The sequence below is a fragment of the Hylobates moloch genome, unplaced genomic scaffold (genome assembly GCF_009828535.3).
Source record: "Hylobates moloch isolate HMO894 unplaced genomic scaffold, HMol_V3 SCAFFOLD_4, whole genome shotgun sequence".
In the NCBI taxonomy this organism is placed as follows: domain Eukaryota; kingdom Metazoa; phylum Chordata; class Mammalia; order Primates; family Hylobatidae; genus Hylobates; species Hylobates moloch.
Window position 1 is genome coordinate 34,023,595 of NW_026652279.1, and position 10,105 is coordinate 34,033,699.

At 48.3% G+C, this 10,105-nt stretch overlaps 1 long non-coding RNA gene across 6 annotated transcripts in view; it reads left to right on the plus strand.

The window, feature by feature from the left end:
* Positions 1–10,105, plus strand: part of LOC131383224 (uncharacterized) — a 146,562-nt gene that overhangs the window by 12,898 nt on the left and 123,559 nt on the right. For 3 of the 6 annotated variants that reach the window (XR_009213085.1, XR_009213083.1, XR_009213086.1), the window contains one exon: positions 592–633. The exons of 2 other annotated variants lie outside the window; for them this stretch is intronic. This is a non-coding gene — a long non-coding RNA (uncharacterized LOC131383224). Of the gene's footprint in view, positions 1–591; positions 1,432–10,105 lie in introns of those variants that run through there. One more of the 6 variants, XR_009213081.1, reaches the window with a different exon arrangement.

The window sequence follows — 10,105 nt, forward strand, 5'->3', positions numbered from 1 at the left end:
CAAAAAAAAAAAAAAAAAAAAAAAGGTGGGTAATGCAGAAAGTGGAAAGGTGTGGAGCCAATGGACCGGTGTGTCCTGAGGGCAAGTGTGGCCAGTGCAGCCATCCTACAGAGGGAGCTGGCAAGCCACGGCCAATTAAGTCTGAGCCAGCCACCACTGCCCTGGGGACGTACCCAGGAGAGAAACTAATTCACACCCTAGCCTTCCAGGAGGCATGTGTGAGCATGTCACTGCTGCATTGTTTAGCGGGGAATTGGGGACCATGTGAGTGTTGGTCCACAGGGGACTGAGCTCTTGAGATGTGATTCATCTGAAGTGAGATGTGTTGTGAGTGTAAAATACACACTGGATTTCGGGGACCTAGTATGAAAAAAAGAATGCACGATATCCCATCATATTTATATGTTTTATATAGTTATTATATGCTTATATATTTATATTGGTTATGGGTTCAAATGACAATATTTTGGTTATATTGAGTCAGATAAAGTATATTATTTATAAAAGTATGTAAATTAACTATAATTAATGTAAATTAATTGCACTCATTTCCTTTTACTTTTTAAAATGTGGCTACTGCATACTTTAAAGTCGCAGACGTGGCTGAGATTCTGCTTTCCTGGACAGCACTGGGTGAGAACTCTGCTCTATGAGGAGCTCGGAGAGACTGATCATAGGATCCGTGGGTGGAGCTTCGACAGGCAGGGAGCAGGGACCCAGCCAGAGGCTGGACAGGTCTAGGCCCTCCTTCCCCATGGAAACCGCTAGGAACAGCCTGAAATAGCTACCGGGCACTCTGGAAGGCAGTCACTGTGTGGGCAGGGGGTGGACCCTGCTACGGAGAAGAATACACCAGGGGGAGGGAGAGGACGTGCAGCATTGAATCCTGAGCACATGGGTGGGGAAGGGCCCCGAGAAGGGGGAAGGACTTGGGAGAGGTGCAACTGGTATTGGGATGTCTGGGGGAAGAAGGTTCTAGAGAAAGAACAGCTAAGCCGCACATAGCGGTGGAGGAGCAACGAGAGGAATCCAGAGAGTGGGGCGAGGTGGGGCCAGAGTGCTGACGGCCTCACACACCTCCCTAGGGACCTCGGCCTCTGGGAGCCGGAGCCCTGGGACTTGCTGCACCGTTCAAAATTCCCCCTGGCTGCAGTGCGGGAAACCAGGGAAGGTGGGAGGCCTCTGCCATGGTCCAGGCAACAAACAAAGGTGGCCGGGGCCTGGCTCTGAACGGGCTTTGCGGATGCTCCACCTGGCGCCCTCTTCAAGGAAGGTTTGTTGCCGGGCTGTTGGCAGGCTTCCCTCAGAGGTCAGGGCTGGTCCTGGCTCAGGACCCATCCGGAGCTCCCTGAGGGGCCGCAGCCCTGTTCATTCCTCCCTCTGCCCATCCCACCTCCTCAGCCCTTCTGCAAGCTCCCTGCCCACCCAGCTCCATCCCAAAGAGGGCTTCCCACCCCCCTCTTCCAAGTGCCCGGGGGGGGGGCGGGGGGGAAGGGGGCGGTGGCGGAAAAGGAGGTGGAGTGCCTGGGAAGGAGGGTCAGGATGATGCTGAGACTTTGTCCTGAGCTGCCATCAGCTGAGCTGCCTGGGGTCCTCTCCTCCCGCCTGCCTCCCAGCTGGGGATGAGGTTGCCTCAGCTCCTTTCTTCCACTTTTATTGATCACAGAGGCACGATGGCTCCAAGGCTGGCATCGTGTGTACAGCAAGGGCTGGGGACTGTGTCTGCCTGAGAGGAGGGCCAGGCATAGCTGGGTGTCTCAGCAGGTGTGTAGCACTCCTCAGCAGGCTGGGCTCTGTTTTGTTGTGTTAAAGGGTAAAGCCCGGTGCAAAAGGCCCCGGTCCCTGGTCCCTCTGGTCCCAGCATTTGGCCCTTGCAGCAGGCAGCAATTTGGGTGGGCTGCTTCTTGGAGGGCCGCCAGGAGGTGCCCCTCCCCTCAGTGCGCCTGGGAATCACAGTGACAGCGTCGGTCCTCTGCCCCTCAACCCCATCCCCACTGCCAGACGGCAGAAAGCCCAGGCTGTGCCTAGATGTTTTTTTTTTTCTTTTTCCTTTTTTCTGGCATTTGTGATCCCTGCTTCCCGACCCAGCAACAGGGGATGCCCCACTCCTTTCTAGGTTTGCTTAGTGTATGGAAACGCGAACAAATGGGGCTGCCTGCCCCTTTTTCTGTGTCCCCACTCCTTGGGAAGGAGCCTGCACTACCTTCCTCTCCCTCGCTTCATCCTTCCAAGTGTTGCAAACTGATGCCCCGTGGGCTGAATGTGGCAAGAGGGCTGTGTAGTATTAAATTTGTAAGAATTCATTGTCAACACTTAAAAATTGGAATGTTTGGCCAGGCGGGGTGACTCATGCCTGTAATCCCAGCACTTTGGGAGGCTGAGGCAGGCTGATCACTTGAGATGAAGAGTTCGAGATCAGCCTGGCCAACATGGTGAAACTCCGTCTCTTCTAAAAATACAAAAATTAGCCGGGCATAGTGGTGGGTGCCTGTGATCCCAGCTATTTGGGAGGCTGAGGCAGGAGAATTGCTTGAACCTGGGAGATGGAGGTTGGTTGCAGTGAGTGGAGATCGCACCACTGCACTCCAGCCTGGGGGACAGAGCGAAACTCTGTCTAAAATAATAATAATAATAATAAAATTGGAATGTTTGCCTTGGGCAATCCCATCTTGGGGTCAGAAACCTCGAAATGGGATCTCCTGGGACAGACCCAGGCATGGTTTCCAATGAACATATGGGCGTGGCATAGTGTGGTGGGTCAGGACTCTGATCCCAGAGTTTGAATCCCGGCTCCAGCAGTGACTAGCTGTGCATATTGGGCAAGGGACATGATCTCTCTGTGCCTCCGTCTCTTCACTTGTGACTTGGAATTATTGTTAGAACTGCCTCTTAGAGTCCTGAAGATCAGTGAAACAACGCCTGCCCCCGGTGTAGCGCAATCGCCGCTGCATGAACCTCAGTCACAGGTGTGCCACGGCTGCTCTGAGCATGCAGCACTGCCTTCTCCACCTGGTCCCTGTGGCACCTGCGTCTCTGATCCCAGGCCTAAATGTCTCCTAGGCCTATCTCTGTCCATCCGTCACCACTGCCTGGTTTTGAGGTGGCGCTGACCCCAGGACGGGGCTGGGTAGAGGGCAGGCTAGCCCTCCGGCAGCAGCTGTGTGTATTCAGTCCTGGCAGTTGGGCTCTGGTCCAGCCCCTGTTCTTGCCTGCTGTGGGTGCCTGACTGCCCTTTGCTTGAGAAATCCAGTATTTTAGGATGTAGGCTAAGAAAAGCATCAGAGTTGGAGGCAAAGCTTTATACGTAAAGAAGTTTGCTGTGGTGTTACTTGCAAGTGCAGGAAACCAGAAACCAGCAGAACAACAAGCATGAGAATGACCATGATGAGGATGACGGTGGTGACAATGGTAGCATGTCAGCATGCACCGTCAGCTCCCCTCTCCAGGAACCAGCCCAGGTGCTCTGGTGTAGGACCCTTTGAGTCCTCACAACAACACTAGGAGGCAGCTCTATGTCACAGATGAGGAAGTCGAGGCACAGAGGGTGAGTTGCCTGACTGAGAACCTCAATCCCCAACCACCTTGCCTCACACCTCTCTGAATGTGGCCGGATTCCAAGAACCCACACGAATCCACGAGGCAGTCTATGCAGCTGTAGAGAGTGCTTATGAGGAGGAGAAGATGCCCAATGTGATGTGGAGGTTATATTTTATGCTCCTTTTATTCTACTGAAATTTTCAAATGTACATAGAAGTAGAGGGACTGTATAATGCATGTACCCAGCATCTGGCCCCTAAAGTCATCATCCTCAGCCAGTCCTGTTTTGCCCGCACCCACCCATGTTCAAGTCTTCCAGTCCATGAACATGGCGTGTCTCTCTATTTAGGCCCTTAGAAATGACTCTCAGTAATACCTTGCAGTTTTCAGTGAATAGTTCTTGCTCATATGTTGTTAAATGTATCCCTTATTATTTTTTGTGTTTTTTATTCCATCTAAGGGCTATAAGTTTTAAATTCCATTTACCAATGGGTCATTTCCAGTTTATAAAAATACATTTATTTGTAGATAGACCTTGTATTTTATTATCTTTCTAAATTTATTAACTGGTTTCACTAATTTCTGACCCTTTTCTAATATAAGCACTTATTTATTTATTTTGAGATGGAATCTTGCTCTGTTGCCCAGGCTGGAATTCAGTGTCATGATCTCAGTACACTGCAGCCTCTGCCTCCCGGTTTCAAGTGATTTTCCTGCCTCAGCCTCCCTAGTAGCTGGGATTGCAGGTGTATGCTACCATGCCTGGCTAATTTTTGTATTTTTGGTGGAGAAGGGGTTTCACCATGTTGGCCAGGCTGGTCTCAAACTGCTGGACTCAAGTGATCCAACCACCTCGATCTCCCAAAGTGCTGGGATTACAGGTGTGAGCCACCGCACCCTGCCATGATATAAGCATTTAAAGTTGTGAAGTTCACTATAAACACTGATTTAGCTGCTTCTCATAAATTGGATAGGCTATGTTTTTATTTTCACAGAGTTAGAAATATTTCTAATTTCTCCTATGATCTCTTCTTTGACCCATGGGTAATTAAAAGTGCTTTGTTCAATTTCCAAATTGTCAGGGATTTAAAAGATATCTAATTGTTATCGATTTCTTTTCAAACTATGTTTTAGTTAGAGAACATACTCTGCCTGTTTTTAGCGTTTAACATTTATGAAACTTGTTTTGTGGTCCAGCATATAGTTTATTTTGATGGTGGCTCTATGTGCGCTGAGAAGAATGGACATTCTGCCATTGTTAAGCGTGAGATGGTTAAATTGGCTGACCGTGTTCGAGTCTTCTGTGTCCTTATTGGGAGAGGAGTGTGGGAATCATGCATGAGAATTGTGGATTTGTCTGTTTTTCCTTTCAATTCTGCATGAGAATCACACATGAGAATTGCAGGTTTGTCAGTTTTTGTTTCATGCATTTTGAAGCTTTGTGATTAAGTAGATGCACATTTAGGATTATGATGTCTTTGTGATAAATTCACACCTTTATCATTATGAAACATCTCTATCCCTGGTAATATTTGCCCTGAAGTCTACTTTGTCTGACAAGAATATAGGCACTCCGGCTTTTGAACAAATGACTAGTGCTTGCATGATGTATCTTTTCTATCTTTTTATAGTTTATTTGTGCCTTTATATTTAAAGTAAGTTTCTGGTAGAGAGCATACAGGTAAGTCTAGCTTTTTTTGCCCAGTCTGATATCTGATTTTCCAAGTCCCTCGATAATTTATACTGAATGCAGGTATCCTTATGTCTGTATTTATACCTGCCATCCTGCTCTTTTTTGAGACGGAGTCTCACTCTGTCGCCCAGGCTGGAGTGCAGTGGCGCGATCTCAGTTCACCGCAACCTCTGCCTCCTGCGTTCAAGTGATTCTCCTGCCTCAGCCTCCCAAGTAGCTGGGATTACAGGCACATGCCACTGCACCTGGCTAATTTGTGTATTTTTAGTAGAGATGGGGTTTTATCATGTTGATAAGGCTGGTCTCAAACTCCTGACCTCGTGATCCGCCTGCCTCGGCCTCCCAAAGTGCTGGGATTACAGGCATGAGCCACCGCACCTGGCCTTCAACAACAAATTGTTAACAGTTTCACCTTCCAGAGCTGATTATGTTCCAGAGAGATTCAAAATGAGAAAAGGGTTTTCATGTGAGTGATGCATTTTCCATTTCCCAAACTCTTCATTCTCTCCTGTAGTTCCAGGCTTTTCATCCGGTATCATTCGCCTTTGGTATGAAGAACTCCTGTCAACATTTCTAGTATTGTAGGTCTGCTGCTGGCAAAATCTCTAGCTTTAGTTTGTTTGGAAAAGTCTCTATTTTGTCTTCTTTGGTTGCAGGATATAGATTTGTAGATCCCTGGCTTTTTCTTGCAGATGCCGTTTCATTGTCTCCTTGCCTGCAGAGTTTTTGAGGACGTGGCCATTCTTGCTTCTGTTTCCCTTTACCCCGCATTCTCAACCATTTCATTAGGATGTGCCTTTGCTAGTTGTCTCAGGCTGGCTTCCCTGGAAGCAGATGGAAGAGTGGAGTCTGGGGCACCAGGTGTTTCACACTTGTGACAGGAGGAGACAGAAGCAGGCTTGGCAGTGGAGTTCAACCTCGGTCAGGCCTGCCCACCTCTACCCATCTGGTGGGGGCTCCAAAGCAAGGCCTTCCATCAGCATGTTCTGTGCTGAGCTGAAATGGCCAGATCTTTACATTCCCTGCCTGCTCAGTCACCTGGGCTGTCTGGGAAGGTGTGGCCTTTAGCCAGTGGCTCTCTCTGCATATGAGGGACTGGGAGGAGCTGGTGGCTGAGGGCATTCTGCAGCCTGCGCTCCCCACAGCCTCTGGGCAAGTCCTTCCAGGGGGGGATGCTGAGCGACGAAGCTTCCTGCTTCTCAGGCGGGGGTCCTTGAGCTCCCTGGAACTCTGCATCTATGATTTTCTTCAAATTTAGAAGATTGTCTTCCAATGTTTTTCTTGTCTCCTTGCTGGTACCCTAATGATACATGTATTGTTTGATAGTATCTCACAGATAACATTTCCAGTTCTGTTCATTTTATTTCATCATTTTTCTCCCAGTGCTTCAGTTCAGTTTCTGTTGCATTGTTTTCAGGTTCATTGATCTTTCCTTTGTCAGTGTGTGATATGCTGTTAATCTCAGTCAATATGTTTCTCATTGCAGGTATTGTATATTTCACCTGTAGAAATTCCATTAGGTTCTTGGTTATATTTTCCATATTTCTCCTCATTATGTTCATGTTTTTTTCTTTAAATTCTTGAGCATATTGAGCATATATCTAATAGCTTCTTATTTTATTATTAGTTTTTTTTTTTGTTTCTTTTTGTTTTTTTTTTTTTTTGAGACGGATTCTCGCTCTGTCCCCCAGGCTGGAGTGCAGTGGCGTGATCTTGGCTCACTGCAAGCTCTGCCTCCCAGGTTCACGCCATTCTCCATGCCTGGCTAATTTTTTGTATTTTTTTGGTAGAGACGGGGTTTCACCATGTTAGCCAGGATGATCTCAATCTCCTGACCTCATGATCCGCCCACCTTGGCCTCCCAAAGTGCTGGGATTACGGGCGTGAGCCACTGCACCCGGCTATTACTAGTTTTTGAGACAAGGTATTGCTCTGTCACCCAGGTTGGAATGTAGTGGCATGATCATGGCTCACTGCAGCCTCAATCTCCTGGGCTCAAGCAATCCTCCCACCTCAGACCCCCAAGGAGCTGGGACTACAGGCACATGCCACCACTCCTGGCTAATTAAAAAAAAATTTTTTTTGAGACGGAGTCTCGCTCTGTCACCAGGCTGGAGTGCAGTGGTGTGATCTCGGCTAACTGCAACCTCTGCCTCCTGGGTTCAAGCAATTCTCCTGCCTCAGCCTCTTGAGTAGCTGAGATTACAGGCACATGCCACCATGCCCAGCTAATTTTTGTATTTTTAGTAGAGACAGAGTTTCACCTTGTTGGCCAGGATGGTTTCCATCTCTTGACCTCGTGATCCACCCTCATCAGCCTCTCAAAGTGCTGGGATTACAGGCATGAGCCACCGTGTCTGGCCAATTTTTTAAATTTTTTGTAGAGATAGGGTCTTGCTCTGTTGTCCAGGCTGGTCTCAAATTCCTAGCCTCAAGTGATCCTCCTGTTTCAGCCCTCCAAAGTGCTGGGATTACAGGTCTGAGCCACTGCACTTGGCCAGTAGCTGTTCTAAAGTCCTTGTCTCCTAATTCCATCATTTCTGCATTCCTGAGTCTGTTTCTATGTCCTGGTTTTTCTCCTGGTAGTGGCACACGCTTTCCTGCTCCTTTGGAAGTCTGGTTATTTTTGAATGGCCATTGTGGTGAGTGCTACATGCCCTTGTTTTTCTTTACACATGGCTGGGCTTGGTTCTGGCAGGCATTACATTTCTTGTGAATCAGCTTGGCTCTTTTGAGGCTCTTTTTTGTCTCCAGTACAGTGGGTTGAGACTGGCCATTCCTCTCTGGCTTGTCTCCTGACCCTGCATGATCCCTGGGAAGTTTTCAGCTTAAGTTCCCAGCTGTTCTTTGTCCAGCTCAGCAGAATTTGCCCTACGCACACACAGCTTAGCGTTCAGCAACAGACCCAGGCAGACCCCTGTGCTGAATGGGCAGCTCCATGTCTGCCCATTCTGTGTCTTCCCTTCTGTGGTCTGTCTTGTAAACTCCAGCTCATCACCTTCCCGGGTGCCAGTCCTTGCTGTGCTTGGGCTCCTACCACCTGCACTGAGGCAGGGAGCTGGGCCAGCCATTGGACCATTCTGTTTACTTCCCTTCTCTCAGGGATCACAGTCCAGATACTGTGCCTGTTGTCCAATGTCTAAAAACAGTTGTTTCAAATAATTTTTCCAGTTTCTAGGTATTTACGGCAGGAGGGCAAGTCTAGTACAGATATTCTCACATGACTGGAGGTGGAAGCCCTTTAAATATATACATTTTTAAAATCGTGCTAAGGAAGAGTCCATGTTTTTCTATTTTATTAAGAGTTTTAAAAATTGAGAATGTATGTTGAATTTCTCAAAATCTCTTTTTGCCATCTATTGAAATGATCATGTTTTTTTCAATTTGTTAATATGATGTTTTACATTATTAAGATTTCCTAAGATTTGAATATTTTACTCCCAATTGTAAGGCATTTCATATACATTTATTATTATTTTTTTCTTGAGAAAGAGTCTCGCTCTGTCACCCAGGCTGGAGTGCAGTGGTGCATTCTCAGCTCACTGCAACCTCCGCCTCCCAGGTTCAAGTGATTATCTTGCCTCAGCCTCCAGAATAGCTAGGATTACAGGTGCACGCCACCACGCCTGGCTAATTTTTATATTTTTGGTAGAGACGGGGTTTTGCCATGTTGGCCAGGCTGATCTTGAGCTCCTGACCTCAGGTGATCTGCCTCTCTTGGCCTCCCAAAATGCTGGGATTATAGGCGTGAACCCCCATGCCCAGCCTACATTGCTGTTTTTATCTTCACCATAATCCTTAAAGTGGAGCCATTTTAAGGATGAGATGGGATGTTGTTTTTCTTCATTTAGAGACAAGAAAGTGGCCCAGGAAGGGCCTGCAATGGGGAGGTGGCAGGGACATGGAGACAGGTGCCATGGGCAGCCCGCCTTTAGAGCTGCACTCTCCCTCCTGGGCCCCTAGGACAGTTTCCACAGCCAACCTTAGGAATCCGGGGTCCTAGAATGTTCTGCCAGTTCCTGCCCCAGAAGGCTTCCATTTGGGGACAGCCCTGACTCCTGGCAGATCAGCCCCGCATTCACATGGGGTTGGGGGTTGGGTGACCTTTTCTTTGGAGCTTGTTCAAGACCCAGAGAAGGAAGCCTTCTCTGTTCAGTGGTCACATCTAGGCTGAAACAGAGTTCAGGGACTTCTTCAGTTGGGAAGGGAGATAATGAAAACCACATTTGCAGGTTTTCTAGCTGCTTTTGGCTCAGTATTGCATGTTGGGAAGACATCCAGGTGGTTGGGAAGACTGGGATTGTGAAGTCATGGCTGGTGCACTTGTGCAGACAACCTCATCCTTCTAAACCCTGGTCTCTCCATTTGTAAAATGGGAATAATTATCCCAATCTCATGTGGGCAACTGTGATGGCGGCATGAGCCCACACATATGGCAACTCTAGAATCCTGCTTAGATAAGAGAGGCATTTGCCATTTACAGAACAAGGACACCAGATCTCGATCTCTGCCCTCTGCCTGGGCCTCCTCTTCCCTTCCGGATCCTCAGTGGCTGGTGAGCAGAAGCTGACATGCACAGATGTGTCGGTTGCCTCTATTAAGAGTATTGACTCAGTTGAGTGCAGACACAGCAAGCCCATGGGGTCAGCAGGGAGCTGATGTGTCTGGCTCACCTGTCACGGCAGCATTCCTGGGTGCTGAGGGACAGAAGAGTGTTCAGTTCTGCAGTTGTACAGGCAGTGGCTTGTCCTCAACAGCTGCTGCCCCTGGCTTGCTTCAGGGACAACAGAGGACTCCACTGCAAATATCTAAGTGGCCAGGTCTTAGGCCTCATGGAGGGGCAGCGGCTTTTCTGTGGTGGAAGCTATGGGCTCC